Here is a 13,018-nt window from a genome sequence, read left to right on the forward strand (position 1 = left end):
TGACTCCACCTCTTTTCGGTTTGGGGGAGACACCAGATTTCAAGATGCTCACATGATCTATATAGGTTAAAGTTGAAGTTCCTTAAAGTATAAAAGATAATGAAATAAATGATAACGAAGGTGTATGTGCAATATAATTAGGAGGTGAAACCAGATTCAGGTAATGACATTAGATAATTCTTGGTCATTGCACTTCATGAACCCGATGAGAGTCTTTAATTTCATCCTAGGCATAGATGGTGTTTACATCAGCCTATGAATAAATTAAATGAATAATGTGATGAATGAAGGAACAAAAGAAGTAGACTCTGTGTTTGTTAAAGAAGGCTCCCAAGTTGAGGTCCCATATGTTGAGCCCTTATTTACGAAGTCCTAATGTTAAATTCGTGATTCCAAGGTCTAGTGGTATATAAACGAATGATATGTGATATATGTATGGGCTATATGAAATATGTTATGTGTTGGGTGCAATATGAAAACAATGATGATGCATTATACTCTCATAGCATAACTTTCCTAATCTGATTTGGCAAGTCCAACTTACTTGGCTTTTAATAATTCATATCGTTAGGAGAGAGCTCTTCTTAATCATGTAGGTCCTTGGTGTGTACTTGCATACACCCATACTTAGTACAAGTGTATACTGATCCAAAACATTATACTATTTTAGGTGCAGGTTAAGGAGGGTGTTAAAGACATTCATTGCAGCTATTCGGACATCCTAGCTTTTCATCAAGACTTGGTAGGTCCTCATGCATTTGAGGATGCATGACGCTATATTTTGAGATTAATAATAGGTTTAGGATAGTGGAGTATATTCCAGTAGTATTTATTTCCTATTTTGTTCAGACTTATGTAACGGTGTCATTTTGGCAATTGTTACTTATGCTATAAGACTATTTATTTCAAGATTGAATAATCCTTTATTAGATGGTTGATACACATGAGTAATAAACTTGTTTATATGCGTATGCATGCTATTACTATGAAGTCTATGTACACTTCAAACAAAACTAAAAATCTCAAGTTTTCCACTAAAATTAACCAAAGGAATGTAATGACGATGTAAGTAGGCTTGTCTGCGACCTCTGAGAGGTCAACGATGCCGATTGCAATTTGGATCCAAGAATCCAGATCATGAAAAACTTGGAATAAGATCATTAGGTTAAATATCTAATACATTAGGCTCATAACAACCTCGTTACATAGTTTCTAAGTTATCCTGGTGAAGTGCACCACTATCATGAACTAGAGACTGCATAATGCTTCAGAAAAATCCCTTCTTCTGATCTTATCATGCCTTCTCTAATGTCTGATTACTTGGTGTTATGAGTGTATATTACATCAATTCTTATCTTTAAGAAAATAAACACAAGGAGGAGGCACAGTAGGGCAGGTAATAGGTCAAGGTAAGCTGAGGAAAATTTTTCAAGGAAAAGTAGTACTAAAATCAAGGATAAGAACAAGTTTAAGAAGGGACTCTCCCACCAAGGGGAGTCAATTTTATCAAAGGGTTGCAAAAATAGGGATTCCGAGCCCATAGTTAAGAGAAACATTGAAGTACATAAACCTCAGGACAGTCCACATTGTAGGAAGTGTGGAAAACTGCATGGAGGAGAGTGTCTGATGGGCTCTAACGCTTGTTACAGTTGTGGCTAACCTGGTCACGTGATGAAGGATTATTCGAATAAGAGAGGTCGAGAAAAGGGATGGATAAATTTCAGCCTAATATTCCAAGTGAAGAAGATCAAAGGAGGAAACAATTCTTCGCACTCAAGTCTAGGGTTCTAGGGAAGGCACTTCTGGTGATGTCTCGAGTGTGTAGACTTAAGTAGTCTTTCATGTGTTTGACTGTGTATGGTTTTATGCACTAGTATAAGTTTAATGTGTTTGGATCACCATGTTGGTTGCTGATTTATGTGACTTATGTGTTTATTTGTGTTGTATACTTTGATGAGACTAGGTTAGAAAAGAGTTTCCTCAGTCTATTAATGTGAAACTGCTAGTTGGTTTCAAAGATGTGCACCATCACGCTAATATGCCAATAAGATATTCACCAATGAAAAGTATTGAATTTCTTATGTGTGCATACGTTCTATGGATGACTGGCTTGTTGTTAGCAAAGAGTAGTGTCATTCGGGGATGAATGTTCCTAATGAGGGGATAATGTAACAATTCGAAATTGACTATGCTAAGTAATGCTTAACGTACCTCGAATGCCTAGATTAGACCAGGTTCACACAGATTGATGTGCGTTGAACCAGACCTCTGAACCTATGCATCAGCCAATCCAACCAAATTAGTGAGTTAGTTGAGCTAGGCAAGGTTGGGTACAGCCGTGTAGGGCACCCGAATATTAAGATTCACCCGGATGATCTTAACCGAACTTGAAAGGGATAATCTTAAGTTTGAAGGGTCTAAGGGTATAATGGTATTTTCCAGGCTAAGTGTACTATTATAATTACCCTAAATATTTATTTATTAAAATAATTAGTGGACAATTCGGGTAGGGTTGACCCGAGCTGACTTATTTTTGTGAGTTAGGCTTCACCCGGGTTTGATCCTTGGTGGAAGCAATGAATAAATTAAATTAATTGGTATTGAATGATTAAGTTTAATTAATTGGTATTTAACTTTCTAGTTTTAGAAAGGTAAAATCATATTTTTAATAAATAAATATTAATAAAATAAAAAATAACAAGGAGTCCTAGTTTGACTAAGTCTTCAACAAAAACTCCTAACGTACGCTCATCTCTCTCCACTCTGATTCTCACGTCCCTCACTCTTATTTTCACGTCCATCATCATCAAAAAGGAACAAAAAATTAAAATTTCATCACTTGAAGAACTTGCACAGAAAAACTCAAAAGAAAAACTAAACTAAAAACGAAATGCGAAAGCATTTTTCAAAAGGTTTGCGCGTGAGTTTTGTTGGAGAAGCTTTTGTTTTTTGTGGGAGTTGTCACAACTTGAGATCAGATTTGAATGGTTTTAAACGACAAAAAAAATTATGGGTTTTCTTCCTCTTGGTCCCTTTCCCAAGAGACCCCTAAGTTTCAGTCAAATTTTAATCCGAAAACTAGGAATTTTCCCCTTTGCATGTCTGTGTCACAATCTTCCATCAATTGTTGTAGGTTGGGTATGTTTCCTGGAAGAAATTAGGGATATAATGTGTTTTCGTTATGATTATGTTCATGTATGTATGTTCGGATTTATGTGATGATAAAATTGTGTGCAATGTGTCTGTAGTCGTGCTCTTGGGCATGTTTTGGAGCATGACAACGACATGTTAAATCCATGTGTTTCTTTGTATAAGATTTCTTGGAAACGATGCACATAATAATGTATGAAATATCTAGCGAATTACCTTAGAATTTAACGTACAAATCATTAAAGAAAGGGACTAAAAGTGTGACCAAATTCCATAAAATCTAGAAATTTGGTCTCGGCTAAGCAACAAGTGAGATGCTTAGATTTTAAAAAAAATAACTTTTTAAGATGTGAGGTCATTAGGGATTGAACCCAAGACCTCACAACATGCAAGCTATTAAGAATTCAATAATAAAAAAAATAAAGTAAGGGGGATTCAAAATTGGGTAAGGCTCAAGTGAAGGACGAAAGAGGAAAAGAATTAAAAAAATGAGGTGTGTGGGGATCGAACCCACAACCTCTTGGTTAGGTGAGGGAGATAGGACAAAACTAAAAGATAAATAAAATGAGGGGTGTGGGAATCGACCCACAACCTCTCGGATAGGTGAGGAATTTAGGAGAAGAATTAAAGAAAAAATAAAATGAGGTTGTGGGGGATCAATCCCACATCATCTTGGTCTCCATTTAAAAAAAGTGGAAATAAAAACAAAGGAAAAAGAAGCGTAGGTGTTGGGATTCCACCTCAAGTCTCCAAGCTGAAAAATAGAAATAAAAATTTAATATGAGACTAAGTGTTTCTCAAGGGATTCGGAACCAGATTCCCTTGCCCAATTCCGTATTGATTCATAAGTCTTACGTCAATAAATAATTAATGAATGTTTCCCATAAGAATTAAACTCGAGACCTTGGCATACTTACAAGATGCGTAAGTCTTGTACGACATAACCTTGGGTAGGTATGAGTCACTTAGACGAATTATAAATGAAGCCTCGTGGCTTAGGTGTATGGATTCATAATCCTAGTGTACGTTTAAAAGTAAGTGAACCTAAGTTTTATGTGATGAATTGATGTGACTCCAAGGGGGTTAAGTAAGAGTGTGGGACACACTAAAAGGCCAAGTGCATTCGAATATGATGTAATGAACATTAACGTAATAGGTGAGTAATTATGAAGAGCTAATATGCTAAAGCTAATGAATATAGTGACAACATGATAAGAGGCTAAGATGAATGGTGAGACAAGTCATAACCAAGCCTAGGAAAATGTTACCAAATGTACTCACCTATGGGAGTATAGAATGTTGTAGAGTCAAATCTCAAGCATACTCCAAAAGAAAGTGTTAATAATGAATTCATAGTTAATAAGCAAAGAAAGATTGACTATATGACTATAGGCTATTGCAAGTGAGACAAGTTGTATCTACCCCTAAAAATCCATGTCACTAAATGAAATTTATAAGAGAGTATATTTATACTAAATGATGAATAAGAAAAGAAATAATGGCTACTTGAGGATAGTCTAGTACATATGAGACAAGTTGTATCTACGCCTAAAATCAATGTCCCTCCATGTAAATTTCAAAAGAGCATGTATATGTTATCCGATGAACAAATAATGAAAGGTGAGTAAATTTGAAATGAAAGGATGTTATGAAAGAACAGGGTCGCATCACAATAAGAGGCTAGTATAAGTAGACAAGTTGTACCTACGCCAATATAGGGTCACCAAAAGTACTCTACTAAGAGAGTGTTTAACATTAAGAGACAAGTCTTAGTCACACTCTATTTTTAAGTGTAAGGGAAATTCACACTTAATATGTAATAAAGAGATAATAAATCATCTAATGATCTATGACTACCTCATGCTAGAAGCAAGCTTCAACGATGTATGAGTTTAATGTAAATAGGAACGTTAAACGGAGCACCGATAGGCTAGCTATGAGTGGTGATGTCTTCTTTCGAGAAGGACGGAGGTTACATAATTATAATGAGATGAGACTATCCACCAAGGTGAGTATGGGTCTTTCCAAAATCTACTAGTCTTTAAACTATGCTACCAACATAGGGAACTAGCTAGTTGTTTTCCACCTAAGCAAGCTAGGGATGTTTTGGTTTCACCTTGGCCAGTGACTCCACCTCTTTTCGGTGTGGGGAATACACCGGATTTCCTGATGATAACATGATCTATGTCGGTTAATGTTGAAGTTCCTATGGTAGGTCCTCATGCATTCGAGGACTCCTGCCGTTATATTTCAAGCTTAGTAATAGGTAGTTGTTCGACATCAGAGATTTTCATCTAGACTTTGTAGGTCCTCATGCATTGGAGGATTCCTGCCATTATATTTCAAGCTTAGTAATAGGTTTAGGCTATTGGAGTATGTTCCACTAGTATTTCTTTCCAATTTTGTTCAGACTTATGTAATGGTGCACTTTTGGAAATTGTTACTTATGTTATAAAACTATTTATTTCAACATTGAATAATCCTTTATTAGATGGTTGATACACATGAGTAATTAACTTATTTAGAAGTGTATGCATGCAATAACTATGAAGTTTATCTACACTTCAAACAAAATTAGAAGTTTCACATTTTCCGTGAAAATTAATTGAATGAATGTAATGATGACGTAAGAAGGCTTGTTTGCGACCTTTGAGAGGTCAATGGCTTGCGATTCGGATTCAAGAATCCAGGTTGTGACAAACTTTGGTTTTAGGTTAAATATCCAAGATATCAAGACCATATCAACCACATTAAGTGATTTCTAAGTTATGGTAGTGAAGTGCACCACTATAATGAATTAGAGACTGCATAATGCTTAGGAAAACTCCCTTCTTCTTATCTTATCGTGCCTTCTCTAATGTCTGATTACTTGGTGTTATGAGCGTATCTAACATCAATTCTTATCTTTTAGAAAATGAACATAGGGAGAAGGTACACTAGGGCGGGGAACAGGTAAAGACAAGCTGAGGAGAACTTTTCAAGGAAGAGGTGTACTGAAGTCAACGATAAGCCCATGTTTAAGAAGGGACTCTCCCCCCAAGGGGAGTCAAGTTTATCTAAGGGTCGCTATGATAGGAATTGCGAGCCTATAGTTAAGAGAAGCAATGAAGTAGATACACCTCAGGATAGGGCACCTTGTTGGAAGAGTGGGTAACTACATGGAGGAGAGTGTATGATGGGCTCTAACGCTTATTACAGTTGCGGAAAATCGGGTCACATGATGAAGGATTGTCCGAATAGGAGAGGTCTAGAAAAACGGAAGGAGAAAGATCAGCCTAATAGTCCAAGTGAAAAGTCTCCAAGGACTCAAGTCTAGGGGTGCAGGGGAAGGCACTTCTGGTGATGTCTTGAGTGTGTAGCCTTAAGTAGTCTTTCATGTGTTTGACTATGTATGCTTTTATGCACTAGTATGAGGTTAATGTGTTTGTGTCATCATGTTGGTTGCTTATTTGTGTGACTTATGTGTTTATTTATGTTGTATACTTTGATTAGACTAGGTTAGGAAAGAGTTTCCTCAGTCTATTAATGTTAAACTGCTAGTAGGTTTCAAAGATGTGCACCATCATGTGAATAAGTGAATTAGATATTCACCAATGAAAATTATTGAATAGTTTATGTATGCATATGTTCTATGCATGACTAACTTGTTGTTTGTAAAGAGTAGTGTCATTCGAGGACAATCGTTCCAAAGGGGTGTAATATAACAACCCGAAACTGACTATGCTAAGTAATGCTTAACATACCTAGAATGCCTAGATTAGACCGGGTTTACACGGATTGATGTGCGTTGAACCAGACCTCTGAACCTATGCATCAGTCAAGCCAACCAACTTAGTGAGTTAGTTGAGCTAGAAAGGTTGGGTCAAGCCGTGTAGGGCACCCGAATATAAAGATTAAATCGATGAGTCTTAACCAAACTTGAAAGGAGTAATCTTAAGTTTGAAGGGTCTAAGGGCAAAATGGTATTTTTCAGGATAAGGGTACTATTGTAACTACCCTAAATATTTAATTAATCAATATAATTAGTGGAAAATTCGGGTAGGGTTGACTCGAGCTGACTCATTTTTGTGAGTTAGGCTTCACCCGAGTTCGATCCTTGGTGAAAGCAATCACTAAATTGAATTAATTTGTATTGAATTATTAAGTTGAATTAATTGGTATATAACTTTCTGATTTAAGTAAGGGAAAATCATATTTTTACTAAAAAATTAATAATAAAAAAATAAATAATAAGGAGTGCTAGTTTGACAAAGTCTTCAACAAAAACTCCTAAACTTACTCTCATCTCTCTCCACTCTCATTCTCACGTCTCCCACTCTCATTCTCACGTCCATCATCAGAAAAAAGGAACAAAAAATTAAAGTTCGTCACTTGAATAACTTGCACACAAAGACTCAAAAGAAAAACTAAACTAAAAACAAAAAGCGAAAGGATTTGTCAAACGGTTTGCTCGTGAGTTTTGTTGGAGAAGCGTTTGTTTTTCATGGCAGATGGCAGGACTTGAGATCATATTTGAAATGTGTTAAACGAAAAAAAAAGGTATGGGTTTTCTTCCTCTTGGTCCCTTTCCCAAGAGACCCCTAAGATTTAGTCTAATTCTAATCTGAAAACTAGGAATGTTCCCCTTTGTATGTCCCAGTCACCAGCTCCAATCGATTGTTGCAGGTTGGATATGTTTTCTGGTATAAATTAGGTATATAATGTGTTTTCATTATTATTATATTCATGTATGTATGTTCCGATTTATGTGATGATGAAAATGTGTGCAATGTGTGTGTAGTTGTGTTCTTGGGCATGTTTTGGAGCATGACAATGGCATTTAAAGCCTTGTGTTTTTTTGTATAAGATTTCTTTGAGAAGATGAAAATAGTAATGTACGAAATATCCAGCGAATTACCAAAGAATCTAACGTACAATTGAGGAAAAAAATTAATTAAAAACGTGACCAAATTCCAGAAAATCTTGAAATTTGGTCTTGCCTAAGCAACAAGTGAGATGCTGAAATTTTTTTGAAAAAATTAATATGTGAGGTCATTAGGGATTGAACCCAAGACCTCCCCATATGCAAGCTATTAAAAATTCAATAACAAAAAAATGAGGCAAGGGGGATTCGAAATAGATTAAGGTTAAAGTTGAGGAATGAAAGAAGAAAATAATTTTAAAAAATGAGGTGATGGGGATCGAACCCACAACCTCTTGGATAGGTGAGGGAGATAGGAGAAAAATTTTAAATAAATTAAATGAGGGGTGTGGGAATCGAACCACAACATCTCGGATAGGTGAGGAAGTTTGTAGAAATATTAAAGAAAAATAAAATGAAGTGTTGGGGGATCGATTGCACATCCTCTTGAATATAAGTCATATGTGAATAAATATTTAATGAATGCTGCCCATAGGAATTGAACTCAAGATATTGGCATACTTACAAGATGCATAAGTCTTGTACCACAAAATCTTTGGTTAGTATGAGTCACTTAGACGAATTATGAATGAAGCCTCATGGCATGTATGTATGGATTCATAAGTCCAGCATACATTTAAAAGTATGTGAACCTAAGATGTATGTGATGAATTGATGTGACTCTAGGGGGGTTAACTAAGAGTGTGAGACACACTAAAAGGCCAAGTGCATTGGCATATGACGAAATGACCATTCACGTGATGGGTGAGTAATTATGATGAGCTAATATGCTAAAGATAATAAAAATAGTGACAACATGATAAGAGGCTAAGATGAATGGTGAGGCAAGTCTCAACCAAGTCTAGGAAGATGTTACCAAATGTACTCACCTATGGGAGGGTAGAATGATGTAGAGTCAAATCTGAAGCATACTCCAAAAGAAAGTCTTGAGAATGAATTCATAGTTAATAAGCAAAGAAAGAGTGACTACATGACTATAGCAAGACAATCAGGAGGTGAAACTAGATTCAGGTAATAACATTAGGTTAGTCCTAGTCATTGCACTTGATGATCCCAATGAGTGTCTTAAACTTCATCCTAGGTATAGCTGGCGTTTACATCAGCCTACGAATGAAAGAAATGAATAATGTGACGTACTTATAAATGAAAGAAGCAGACTCTGTAATTGCTTAAGAAGGCTCCCGAGTTGAGGTCCCATATGGTGAGCCCTCATTTGGGAAGTCCTAATGTTAAATCCGTGATTCCAAGGTCTAATGGTATATAAATGAATGATATGTGCGATATGAAATTTGTTATGTGTTGGGTGCATATTTGAAAAGAATGATGATGCATGTTACTTTCGTGGTATGACTTTTCTAATCTTATTTGGTATGTCCAACTGACTTGGCTTTCCATAACTCATATCGTTAGAAAAGAGCTCTTCTTAATCATGCATGTCCTTGGCGTGTACTTGTATGCACCCATACTTAGTACAAGTGTGTTCTAATTCAATACATTATACTGTTTTAGGTGCTGGTTCAAGAGGGTTTTGAAGACATTCATCGTAGTTGTTTGGACATCTGAGATTTTCATCCGGACTTGGTATGTCCTCATGCATTCGAGGATGCCTACCGTTATGTTTCGAGCTTAGTAATAGGTTTAGGCTAGTGGAGTATATTCCACTAGTATTTTTTTCCTATTTTGTTCAGACTTATGTAACGGTGCCATTTTGGCAATTGTCACTTATGCTATAAAACTATTTATTTCAAGATTTAATAATCCTTTATTAGATGGTTGATACACATGAGTAATGAACTTCTTTATACGCATATGCATGCTATAAATATGAAGTCTATGTACTCTTCAAACAAAACTAAATGTTTCAAATTTTCCACTAAAATTAATCGACGAATGTAATGACGACGTGAGTAGGCTTGTCTGCGACCTCTGACAGGTCAACGACGCCGATTGCAATTCGTATTCCAGAATCTGGGTCGTTACAAGTTTGGGTCTATTTAAGGAGAGAGAAATAAGTTCAGTTGGCTGTGGAACATGACGCTCGATGGATACATGCAAAATTGAGGAAAAAATCGTGAAAGGAGAGAGAGTAAGGGAAGCAGCGAGCTCCAGTTGTCAGAGTTGTGGATTCAGGGGAGTGGTCGATTAACATGTGTTTTGGGGATTCATTTGGTGGATGTTTGCTGTTGGGTTTCACGACTCTTTGAATGGTTCAAATAGTGGTGGTTTGTTTAATGTTGTTCCATCTTTGAGCTGGCTGGAAATTGAGAAGAAAGGTCTTGCGGTAATCACCGAAAAGTAAAGGAAAATGAGGAAGACTGATTTGTTGTTAATATAGATGCTCTCTAGAAAAACGGAAAGAATCGAAAGGGGTTCGGGGATTTGGAAGTGTTTGTTTTATGAAAAAAAAGAGAAAGATAGAAAAAAAAAAGTGGGGTTTTGGTGGTGGACTCACTGGATTTCTGTGGAGCTTCAGTGATCTTGTCACTAAAAAAATAATAATGAACAATTGAAATATATTTGAAAATTACCCCTAAAATCTAATCTATCACTTCTTAGTATAATGAGCATGTTATTCTTTAAATAGGGAATTGAAAACCATCAATAGTACAACACCAATATCTTAAAATGGTGGGCCAAAATCATCAGTTAATAAAATATATGTGTATAAAATCTTATCCATATCAAAATGAATTTTCAACTTGTGCAAAATATCAAAATAAATATTTAGAGTGTAATAGATAAAATGAATATGAAAAAATATAATGAACATAACCAATGACATGTCAAAAATGAAATTAAACAGAAATAATAATTTTATAAACAAATATTTGAACGTATTTAACTAACTGTGAAAAAATATATAAACATAATGTATCGATAAAAATTCTAATACTTTGAGAATAAGAATAATTATCAACAACATATCTTAAAATAGCAAGACATGTATTTTCAACTATTAAAAAAATAAAATAGTTAAAAATATTAACTTTTGAAATATCATACCAAAATTTTATGTCAATAAAATACTCATTAAACTTAGACCTAATTTTAAATAGACACATAAGTTTACGCAAGTCTAATTATCCCACTAAACTATTTTCGACCAAACTAAACATATCATTTTGGACCGCTTCTGCATGCTGTTTTTCACATTTATAACGCGCGTGAATATCTTAATAAACCTCAAAACTAATATAAAACTATGATGTGGCTTTGTAAATTAAATTCTTTTATTTAAAAAAGACCCATCTTCCCCAAATTCAAACATTATTGATAGCCATTGAACCTTGCTACATTGTCATGATGAGTCAGTACTGCAATATCTCTCAAACATCGATTCACATGCTCAAGATGAGTACTACATTAGTCATAAAAAATCTCCGAATTTTTTGAATTTTTTATAAAAAACAATTTCAAAAGTAGGATACCATGTTAATTTCCCCTTAGTCCACTGACCTCCATTCGTACTTGATATACTATTCAAAAATTGAAGAAAAATTCAGATGAAACATATAAGGATCCTCAAAATGAAATAGGATGAACTAGAGCCTCACATGAGTTTTATGAATTAATAACTTGTTAATAATATGAGAAACAACATTTAATAGTTGGTTTAATAAGTTACCAGGTCAAATGTCAAAGGACGACCAAGACATCTGGAAACTAGTCTTTCGTGTGCTAGTGTGTTCTGGTATGTTTGCGTTGTTTTGAAGTATCGTTTGGAGTCTAAAATGGTTGGTGGTGACCCTAGTATCTAGATGGTCATAGTCACACCCTGAGCCTACACCCTGGACATGGTCAGAAACTAATGATCAAAATGTCGGTCTTGAGCGAACCCTAGGTTTGGCTTACTTAACTCAGCAGAAGACTTAAACATAAGATATAACTCAAGTAAATAACTTAAAAGAAGTAATTAGCCAAAAATTGCAACCAAATGTCTTAGTCATTTACAAGTGAAAGGAAAATACTAAGAAAACTACTACCATCTATGTATAAAGCCTCTAAAATAAAGATGGATGTTGGAACATGACCCCAAATCATCCTTAACTGAATGCTGAAGCAAATAATTAAATGATAAGGATGTCCTCAGAAATGAAGGAGGCTCACCAACAAACTTTGAGCAGCTCACTAGATCAGTGGTACGCCAAATGTTGATCTACAATGATGATACAATGATCTACCTCATGCTTCCAGAGCATCTTATACCCGAACAAAAGTATAAGACCTAAACTACCTAATGCATACACTAGTATACTGTGTAAAGTGTTCATCTAAAAAGTATGAACCTTTTCTACTAATGGTGGCACATGGTTTATAAGGGATGTGAGTTATCTGAACTCTCCGCCATATCGGTGTTTAATACTAATCCCAAAAATATGTTGGCTCTTATGTTTTAAAAGAAACAAGATTAGTGCTCAAATACTTAGCTCAAAGCTATATTGGAACCACAGTTTCCTTGCTAGCTTCTTTTAGAAAGCTATAGTTATTTTCTGAAAACTTGCCCTAAGGCTTCTTGAAATTTAAAGTTTTCTTACTAGTTAAATTTTAAAACATTTTAAGTCTCTTTGGGAATACTTTGTCCCCATATACCTTTGAAGAAAAGAACTTCAACTTTCTCTTTACTTATCCTAGGACTTGATTCTTAAAACAAAATTAAAATGTTTAAATAAGACTCATGAAAACCTTTAAGAACTTTACATCAACTTACTTATTAGCTTTAGACTTGACTTCTTAACTTCCTTGACTTTGACCTTAAATTTCCTTGAATTGAATTATGGATTCAAGATTCCTGATCTCATGTATATGGATGATTTCATGATGTTTAGATGTACCTTAGTGTTGGAATAAACTAATAAATGTGGCTACATCACATGGAAACTAGTACGAAAAGATGGGGAAACAACAGGGTCTCCAGGCGTCCTTGGCGCTTTGAGAGGCATGGAGCGC

The 13,018-nt window shown here is 35.2% G+C and overlaps 1 long non-coding RNA gene across 1 annotated transcript; it reads left to right on the forward strand.

The window, feature by feature from the left end:
* Positions 1-834: 834 nt before the first annotated feature.
* On the forward strand, positions 835-9,829 carry LOC138349037 (uncharacterized). The gene is made up of 2 exons (XR_011221566.1): positions 835-7,689; positions 9,581-9,829. It is a non-coding gene; the product is annotated as an uncharacterized lncRNA (long non-coding RNA).
* The last annotated feature ends 3,189 nt before the right edge of the window (positions 9,830-13,018 follow it).

Source organism: Solanum lycopersicum, chromosome 6 (genome assembly GCF_036512215.1).
Source record: "Solanum lycopersicum chromosome 6, SLM_r2.1".
In the NCBI taxonomy this organism is placed as follows: domain Eukaryota; kingdom Viridiplantae; phylum Streptophyta; class Magnoliopsida; order Solanales; family Solanaceae; genus Solanum; species Solanum lycopersicum.